This window comes from Meles meles, chromosome 2, assembly GCF_922984935.1.
Source record: "Meles meles chromosome 2, mMelMel3.1 paternal haplotype, whole genome shotgun sequence".
NCBI lineage: Eukaryota > Metazoa > Chordata > Mammalia > Carnivora > Mustelidae > Meles > Meles meles.
The window spans coordinates 195,323,120-195,333,895 of NC_060067.1; positions in this window are offsets into that span (position 1 = coordinate 195,323,120).

Below are 10,776 nucleotides of genomic sequence, written 5' to 3' on the forward strand. Positions count from 1 at the left end.
AGTAGAAAAATGGACCAAAGGCATGGACACAGTTCACAGAAAAGGAAAGACCAAATGTCCCTAACACTCAGGTAAAGAGCTTAATTTCCATCATAATAAGAGAAGAAGCAAATTAAAGTAAGGTATCATCTGTCCTCTGTCAGATCGACAGAAGTCTTGAAGTTAGATACCATTCTGTGCACAACACAACAAGGAAATACCTCCTCCCACTGGTTGGTTTGCAAAATGGTGTAATTCTCTGTGGAGGAGAATCTGGCAATACTTAACAAATTTTATGTTCTTCATTTCAATCTTCATTTCTTGAAATTCAAGCTACCCATACATCTGTCCATGCATAAAATTTTAGGCACAATTACTCATCACAACATTGTTTTCATGGTTTAAAAAAAAAAAAAGGCAACAACCCATCTATAAAGAAGGCAGGTTAAATACACTGTGATACGTCCACATAATGGAACATGATTTGCTGTAAGAAGTGGGGACGAGGGGTACCTGGGTGGCTCAGTGGGTTAAACCTCTGCCTTTGGCTCAGGTCACTATCTCAGGGTTCTGGGATAGAGCTCAGCAGGGAGCCTGCTTCCCACCCCTGCCCCATCTGCCTCTCTGCCTACTTGTGATCTCTGTCAAATAAATAAAATCTTAAAAAAAAAAAAAAAAGAATGCATTTGCATAAAGAAACACCAGGAGGATTTAAAAGAAGAAGAAACTAATAAATATGTAAATGGTAGATGGGGACAGGGTTGGAAGTGAGATTTCACATGTGTTCACTTTCCTATAGGACTTCGACTTTCTGGAACCATGTCAGTGTATTACCTGTGTTGACTGAGAGAAGAAGCAGAACTGAATCAAACACACACATTTATTTTGGGTCTCAGAATTATAATTTGGGAGTACACGTTCAAGTAGCAACCCAAATTTTGAGCCACTAGGGAACAGAAGTCAGGGTTTATTAAAGACAAAAGGGAATGCTTGTCTACATTTACAAAGAATTTGGTTGATGTTGGCAACAGAAAACCAATCTCGGCTAAACATAATTTCTTGTGAAGGCAATCACTGAGCAAAAGTTCATTCCTATACCGGACTGCAGGTGTTCATGGAGAGTCCTTGGAATATCGGCTGTTTGGCTCAGTGCAAAAGTCCATGTTTCCACCCCGGGAAGAGTGTGCATAAGGCCCACCTTAATGGCCTCCCAGTTCCATGTTAAAACCCACTGATATAAATGACTCCTTTTCATTGTACCTTGCAAGCCTTCAAAAATGAAATTTAATCAAGGGGAGGTGAGAGGGGCACAAAACTTTCTCAATGATGAGAACATGGATTGTACATGATGAGTACGGGGTGGGGGGTGCGTGGAGAAGGTACCATACATTTCCAAAAGCCATGTTATATGATTTTGTTTAGCTCATTAACTTCTTTGTCTCAGCCATGAGTTATTAATTGAGACACGATAACATATTAATATTAGAACTTGAGCCCAAGATAATTCTCAGGATTTTGTTGTTGAAGGAACAAACTGAAGTATTAGTTTCTTGGTTGATTTTCTACTTGTTCCATCCTTATCCTTTACAATATGATTATAATTAATTATCACATGGTAAGCAGGCCAAGAGATATGCACAAGAGAATTTTCATGCCCAGAATCTCTACCTTTTACTACCCTGATAATGAAAGACCTCACAAGTACCATATGACTTCACTCAGATGTGAAATTTAAGAAACAAAGGAACAGAGGCGGGGGTGGGGGGGAGACAAACCAAAAAACAGACTCTTAACTACACAACAAACGAGGTTAACAGCGGGGAGGTGGGTGGGGTGTGAGGGAAACGGGTGAAGGGGATTAGAGTACACTTATGGTGAGCACTGAGTAATGTATACACTTGCTGAATCACTATATTGTACGCCTGAAACTAATACAACACTCTATGTTAGTGATCCTGGAATTAAAATAAAAAAAAAAATAATAATGAAAAGACCTGAAGAACTGAGGTGTTTAGGCATCTTCAGGAAAGGCAAGAAAACGTTTTTGCCAAATTTAAACTTGGTACAAAAGCTATTAAGGAGCATGTCTGGGCCAGAAGAGTCCTTGTCCAATCTGCTCCTTATGCTTTGGTTTTATGTGACTTAAATATAAGCCTGGGGACCTGACAGCCCTCCCTTCGAGGGACCCATGCTTGGGTCCTGAGTGTTGAATGCTATTTCACTGATTTTACTGAAGAATTTCCAGAAAACCATGTCTGCCTGGAAGGTTGAAGGAGAGCATTAAGAGGGTCACTGTGGCTGGAGGAGGTGAGGGGGGTGGGGGAAGGTTGGGGGGTTGGGGGGATAAGTGAGGTCAAGAGTGGCCTTGTAGTTGCTTTGCCTAGAGACAGCACTGGGGGAGAATGTATGCGGGAATAGGAAGCTCCAACATTTGAACGCCCAGGAAAGGAGAAAAAGGACCATTCAAGTCAAAGATGGGAAAACCGTATAGGCTGAGAAAGCTGCAGGAAGAAACTTTCCAGAGGAAATGTGACAAGCCACTGAGAATTCAGAGAAAAGGAAGATTTTTTTTTTAAGATTTTATTTATTTATTTGACAGAGAGAGATCACAAGTAGACAGAGAGGCAGGCAGAGAGAGAGAGAGGGAAGCAGGCTCGCTGCTGAGCAGAGAGCCTGATGCGGGACTCGATCCCAGGACCCTGAGATCATGACCTGAGCCGAAGGCAGCGGCTTAACCCACTGAGCCACCCAGGCGCCCCGAAAAGGAAGATTTTAAATATACATTGGCTTTGTGATGGCAGGTTTTATAGGTGATCCTGACAAAGGGTACCCTGCAAATACTGAGACGGAATCCAGCTTAGAGTGGACTGATTCATTAATGGAAAGCAAAGAAACAAATAACAAGTATAAGAAACTTGAGAAATTGGCTTTGAAGGACAGGGAGAGAGAGAAGGAGTAGCCAAAGCAGTAAGCGAGTGAGGGTAAATTGAAGCATAATTGTGGGGAAGAGGAAAGACTTTTTTTTTTTTTTTTTTTTTTTTTTTTAACGGGGAACGTGTGAGGCTGGGTGCTGATGAAGCTAGGTATATAGTTTTTGTGGCAGGAAGTTCCTTTATAATAGCCTGTGTAAGTTCTATGAAGTAGTAGACAAGGTCTCTGCTCGAAGTCAGGGAGGTGATCAACGCATCAAGGAAAGTTTGCAACAATCATCATCAAGAGCAGGAGAGTGAGTTGACCAGAGAAGCTTGGTAAGGTCGCTGGGCAGTGCGGAGGGTCCCCTTGGCACCAGTGACTATGAATCAGTGCACAGTGGCACCAGCTTGCCCTGTGGTGTGATTTTACTTAGTTACACTCAGCTGTTTGGGTATTGGTGTGTGTTGGCTTTATCCAACCTTGGGCCTTTGCCCACATTTATATGAAAAAAGAATACAGAGGACTTCAGGATGCTGAAAAATGATTTACTGAATGGATGAACCATGGAATCTAAGCTGGCTGAAGAGGGGAGTGAAAACAGAAGGGTGACGAATGCAGGGAGTAAGAACAGTGGTCCACAGCCTGATGGTCCTGATAAACTTGGATGAGATGATGAGAGATTATGGTCAGAGAATGAGTGGAAGGTGGGGCAAATCTGATCCTGAAAAAGATATGACTGAGTAGAAGGATGAAGTCGCTTGACCCAGAATTTTGGAAATGAGGTCATGGAACTAAGAGGTGAGAATATCAAGTGTGTCCCCATGCACGTGAGCACTGATTTGCTGAAATGAGAGTCAATATGAGAGAATATGGTAATGAGGTAATGTCAAATAATCCAGTTGTGTTTACAACCTTTGATTTTATGGAATTAAAGATACCCAACTTTTGTTCTTGCCAAGTAAGAACGTTCTCTAGAACACAACCTATTATCACCATTATTCATTTTAAAAAAGATGTTTTAACTCCCCCAACTTCTCATTCCCCCCCACCACCTCCAAATAAAGAAGGACACAATCTCCGATTAAAGGACCAATACTTTCCCAAGAAAAGGTGGTATGCTCATTATACACACACATATGCACACGTTCTACTATCTTCACTTTTCTCAGTTGGCCAAGATCAAACTTCCTGCAGGCTGAAATGGTATGTGATACTGTGATTTATAATAAGAAATAGATGTTTGGTCTTCATCCCTGTTCTGACAACAGAGTTCCTAAAAACCTTGGGATTTCCTAAATGATAAGAGAGATAAAGGTGCCTTATAATGTCAATGAGATAACTTTTGGAAAGCCAGGTAACCTAAGGATGGGGGCTGGTTGACAGAGGAGCCGTGTGATGAGAAGGTTGGAATTTTCATCCACCCCGTCCTTGGCCTGACCCTTGGGAGGGGAAGGGAGCTACAGGTTGAGTTCAGTCACCAGTGGCCAATGATTTAATCAATTATGCCTATGTAATAAAGCCTCCATTAAAAACTCACAAGAAATGGGTTCAGACAGTTTCCAGGTTGGTGGACACATGGAGACGTGGGGAGAATGGTGTACCCAGAGAGTACAGAAGCTTTGCACCCCTTCCATATACCTTGTCCTATGCCTCTCTTCCATCTGTTTCTGAGTTATATCCTCTTATAATAAATTGGTAATCTAGTAAATAAAATGCTTGTCTGGGTTCTGTGAGGGACCCTAGCTAATCAATGGAACCCATTAGAAGGGGATCCCACCAAAGGCACCCATAAGGGAATCATTGGAACCTCTGATTCATAGACTGTCATCAGAAGCACGGGTGACAATCCGAATTCACAACTGGCATGGGGGGAGAGTGGCAGTCTTTCAGGACTGAGCCCTTACCCTGTGCTGTATGACACTCTCTCCAGGTAGATAGTGTCAGAATCCAGCTCCATTGGAAGACACCTTGAGAGTGTCCAAGAATTGCTTGATGGTGTGGGGGAGAAACCTATACATGTTGAAATTGGTATCAGATCTGAATCTTTGATGTAGCATTTGAGAAGGGCTACTCTTACTCTAGTCCAATAAAGTTCTACTTGCTACCTGAAATAAATCTGTACTCTTGAAAGTGTCCTTCCTTGATGAGACTTGAGCAGTGAGATGTGGCAGTGACTAGAAATGGCCCAGAATTGTGTTTAAACAGAAATCTTGTGACCAAAGATCCTCCACGTACACTGTTACTATGTCATCATTGTTAGCGATTTGCCAGAACTTTCCATAGATTAAAATAAAAGATTCCAATTTAAGTCTTCATTTCTTTTCCAATTTATCTAACTTACCAGTTGATCCTGAGCAAGGGAAAAAAATTAATGTTGCTGTGGGAGGATCTCTATCAGTCCATTCCTTAGATGATGAGGAAATAATAGATCACAGATGCAAATCAAATGCAATCATATGTGGCTATTAGGAAGGAAGATAATCTGGGTCCCAGCCTTAGTAGGCCACTAATAGTAGAGTGATTGTGGCCAAATTACAACTTGTTTCCTAGTGTCCACAGGCGTAAAGTCAAGGGTTTCTAAAGACTCTTGCAGCACTCACATCGTATGTAAAAGTAAGTGGTGCTTTGAGCATGCCTAGAGAGAGAGCTCATAACCTTTCAAATATGGCATGCCTCACAATCACCATGTGAAAAAGAAAATACCAGGGTTCCTTGCTTGGAGATCCTGCTTCAAGAGGTCAAGGACAATGGGGTCCAGGAATCTCTGTTCAACAGGCACTTTGGGTGATCCCTGCATCTTTGTTAGAGAAACACTGTTGGGGGCCTATTTAATGATCCTTGGTCTTACCCATGAATCGAATGAGAGGAAAATCTTGGCCAACACCTGTTCTGCTATTTCTTCTTTCAACTCAGATTTGGACTTAAGACTGTCATCTCTCTTTCTCTCTTACTCTCAAGATGCATATGGAAGTTCTGTGACTAAGAACTCAACACAGTACCTGTGGGCAGGGTAGGCAGTGATCATTCTCACTAGCTAAAAATAACTGGCCAGAGCAGAAGCAGCTTGGTGAAGATGGATAGCCGGCAGAAGAAGCCATAGTAGGAGAAGGGGGAGGTGATCTGGGTTTGGAGGTTCAGAAGATGGTGGCAAGCCAGGGAGGAAAAAAAACTTAATATTCTATAACCTATCCATATCTAATAGTCTCTAATAATCTTCTAAAGAAATAAGTTTCTTATAGTATTTCCAGATCCTATTGTTCATTTATAGTATTTATTTCCAGGCCTTCAGTTTTCCAAGACCTTTTCCCATTTTTAATGTTTAAAAAAACCTGATTCTGCTCAAAACCTGAGTGTGTGGGTGTGTGTGTGTGTGCGCGCACATTTGTTGTTGTTGTTTGTGTTTCTCATATTTAATCAGAATGTCATACAGTCAAGAAATTGTAGCTCCCTATTTCCAGCCAATGCTGCCATGTCTCTATTTTGAACATTTTGCCTCCAGAGCCATTGTTGCCAGTGCAAATTCGGATGGAAAGGGTTGAAAAATAAAATTTGTAAGTGGTGCCTGTTGAGAGTTTCTACTACTTAAAAATCTGTAAGAATGAGCTGGACTACTGCTGGGGAGACAGGTAGAGGCATTATATGGACTGAAAGCTTGTTCTGCACCTGTGCATTCTCACCCTGCCTTCCCCATCTCTTGCTCCCTCTTCACCCCCCCATAGCTTCCTGTCTCCTATGAACTTGAGACTTTGGAGCGAGGAAAAAAAAGAAATCAGATTTGCCTGGTTTGTGCATATCAGCTGTGGTCTGATTCAATACTTCCTTGACCCAACCCAGGCTGATACAAAATTTAATGACTTTAAGTAATTAATATTCCATCCTTCTATTTTACTTTCAGTTCTTTATCCCTCTTGATCGACTTGTTAGCCTTCTGAAAACATTTTTTTCAGAAATCTTTAATGTGAGAAATTGAATATGAACTTTCTAGATATCTCTCTCTGATGTTTGAACCAGTCAAATATCACTTAAATTACATTTGAATTTCTAATATTAGTATATAATCATACACAATTAGGATCTGACTTATCCCTGCTCTCTCCCTCACCCATCCTGTATCTCCTCATACACCCTTAAGCATAGAGCAGAATTGGAAGGTTGAGACGGTTGAACCAAAACAGTGGTTTGGTTTATCCAATGAGAGCCTAAGGAAAAAAGCTAGACTCAGGGCCACTATAATACATTCATATCCTTAAAGTTAACCACTAAAACTTTTAAATTATTTTTAGAGATTCTCTTTACAAATTTCTTCTTAAAACTCAAATCACTGATGGAAGCTTATTGTGAAAGTTCATCTGTGAGAGCCTTAAGGCCATCTACATTGTGTTGAAAAACTGATTGATGTATATGTCCCTTCAAGTCACTGCATTGAAAAAGCTACCTTAGTTGGAGAGTGGCATAATTTCAAATTGTGTCAAGCAAATTCCAGGAAATGTTAAGTTGACATGTACACTATCTCTGGAGGTATTATGGTTGGTGGGCAACCCATTTTTTTTTTCAGCATTTGAAACATATCGGAACTATGACTAAGAAATATTTTTCACAGAACATAGTCACAGTTCATTTCAATTCAGAATTCCCCATCCCCACTGCACCGCCCACATCCACACCTCCTCTGTTGGGTTTCATGTATTTAAGCACTGGTTCTATTGAGCTAACTAGCTACTTCTTCCCCAGTCTGAACTACAGTTTCTCCTTCTCTAACATGGGGGCCATAATATCTTCCTTCCACTAGGAGTGATAGGAGAATTTGCTAAAAGATAATGACAGAGGAGCGCCTTGGTGGCTCAGCTGGTTAAGCGTCTGACTCTTGATTTCTACTCGGGTCATGATCTCAGGGTCATGGGATGGAGCCCCACATTGAGCTCTGTGCTGGGCATGGAGCCTGCTTGGGATTCTTTCTCTCCTTCTCCCCCCAACCCCCAGCTCCCATGCATGTGTATACATGCTCTCTCTTTCTCTCTCTAAAAACAAAACAAAACAAAAAACCAGCAACAACAAAAAAGATAATGACAGAGAAGTTGTCTGACAAATTAAAGCACAGTAGAACCATGATAGGTTATTTAGATATCCACCAGTTTGCTGTCATTGAAAATGTCAATAGAACTGGGAAAACTTTATTTACTTATCAACACATATAGTTCTCAACTTTATGCCCTCACTCTTCTAAGTGGTTTTAAATATTAACTCATGTAGTGCTCTTACCAACCTTACAAGACAGCCCCAATTTACAGAGCAGGAAACTGAAGTAACTTGTCCAAAGGTAGTGCAATGAAATAAGGAGCAGAGCCAGAATTTGAACCCAGGAGTCTAGCTGTTAAGGTCTACCCACTCAACCATGATGCTGAGCTACCTTGAGAGAGATCCTGCCTGCCTGCCTGCCTATGGCAGCGACATTAGCAGGTTCAGTCCTGAATTTGCAGACAGTCCCTGGGGAATTTAACATTTTTATTCAACAAATATTTATTGAGTATTTATAATTTCTTTGCCAGGCACCGTGCTAGGTACTAGGACTATAAAGATAAAAGACACATTTCATGCCCTTGTGGAGTTGCTGAAAAAAAGAGGGAACGCCTGATAAGAGGCTATTTCCCTTCCTTTCAAGTCAACAAGAGTAAGCTGAGTCAAAGAAAATTCCAGAGCGTGTGAAGTCTAACCTCTGCCTATCCTAAGTAGCCTTTGATTAGCCTCCCAATCTCTACCTATTTATCTGTCAAAAAAAGAAAGTAAAGCAAACCTGGATGACTCAATAGTTTAAAAACTGGGGTTGCTTCCGGCTGATCCTAGGGCAGGTCAACTGACTGATCTTGGTATAGCCTCCTTCCCCCAGGCAGCAGAGAACCAAGGCCAAGCTAAGTCAGAATACGTCAGCTTTTGAGGGACTGTTTTTACCACCCGTGTGAGGTACGTATGGTACATTAGTTCTGGAAGGAATGTTGATTTCCTCACTGGGTTTTACATGGTGAGTGGGTATGAAGGAGAATGAACATCACATCGGAACACGTAAGAAAAGAAGAAAAGAAACCAGCCATTTGTCCTCATTGCTAACAAACCAGTGTACAGATATACAGAAAAGGAGTATATTACTGACTTCATGTTGCCGTTTTAAAGGAAAATAGCCATCAAGGTCAAGATAATACAGGCAACATTTATTATATATCTATTCTCAGGAAGTATATGGAAAAACAGCAAATGAACAAATGAGGGTTTAGAATACAGATGGGTGCTCAGAAAGGCCACAAATCTCTTCCCACTGACATCTAGTTAGGACTTCGGTTGTGGATAAGAAAGTCAAGCTGAGGGGTGAGGAGTGTGACTCCAGGTCACAACCCTTTCTGTGATCTCTCAGGCCCCATGTTTGCCAATTACAGAGGCTTTACCTGGTGGACCTTGGGGGGAAGCTGACCTCCCATAGCCCACTTCATGCAAAGCCAACACACTGTGTCTGTGTGCAACGCATGGAGTCTCTGGAGGGATCCTTGGGCCCTCCTGGCTGGTGATGCATAGAAATACCTGCACTCCTAGCCCTATCACCTCCATTTGGAGGCCTCCTTATGGGAGGGGGCATGGCTGAGGCATTTTTCAGGCATCTCTGCAGAGAGCACCTTCTAGACTTGGGGGCAGTAGGACCCTGAGCTCTGAGTCGCTCTGACTCAGTATTCAGTATTTTCACTCCTACTCTTCCCCAACTCTCTCCACCCCCTCTACAAACTGGCAGGAGCTTTTTGTCTGGGGCTTCCTGTTTGTGCTGTCCCTGTTCCAGGGAGAAAAAGAAAACATTGGGAGAGCTAGTGCTTCCCCAGTTTGCCTCTTGCTCCTCCAACCCAATAAGCATTTAAAGGCTCCATGGTTACTCTCACTTTGGCTTGTCCTAATTGATCACCTCGATGCCTTTGGCTCTCTCCAGCTCAGCTCTGGCCAGGCAGGAGGCTCAAACAAAGAGGGGATTTTTCAGTTGTAATTGAAAGGTAAGTATTTGGACCGAGGTAACCCTGATGCTGGGGCAGCCCGGGAAGTAGACCCAAACCTAAGCCAACGATGCCTCCAGGCTAAGAAATCCAAATCTAAGGCCAACCAATCACAAACAGCCAACTTTTTCTAAATAAGGCAACTGCTCAAACTAGACCCAATCAAGCAATTTCTGTCCTTTGCTTCTCTGTCTTTTCTATGCAAGTCTTGCCCCAAGGCCCCAAGGGGCTCCTAACCACTTGTGGTTTTCTGCTGCCTGATTCAAATCCATTTCTACTCAAATAAACTCTTAAAAATGTAATATGCCTCAGTTTATCTTTCACCAGAATATCCTACCAAAAGTAACCAAACCACCTTCAAGGAAAAAGCCTGGCCAACTGCTGCTTTTCTCTGACTGTCCTCATGCCTTTGCCATCCCAATAAATTCATCAGTCACATCGGCTTCTGCTGAACTGCATCGCTGCTCAGCAGCTCTGGTTCATCCAGAACCAGAATGTTCTGGATGACGTTCAACTGAGGAAATTTCTAGTGTACAAATAATCAGTATCAGTAATCTTTTCAAAGCACGATGTGTAAGGAGAGTCGGTGACATTTTGTACCCCTCAAAGTCAGCTGCACCTGGGACCACAGAGGAAGGTTAGTTGGCTGTTTCCTGAATGCTGTTGGGACAGGCAGGGTGTCCATGAGGCTGCTCTTCCTACAGCTACTCTGATGGGGGAGGTATTGTGGTAGTTTTCTCTTTCAGGGTGCCAAGCAGGAAATGGGCAGCACTCTTAAAAATTAACTTCTTCCTGGCTCAAATTAGCAGCTGATTAGATAGAAAGGCAAATATCCTAGGTGAAAGAGAAAGCTATACCTTCT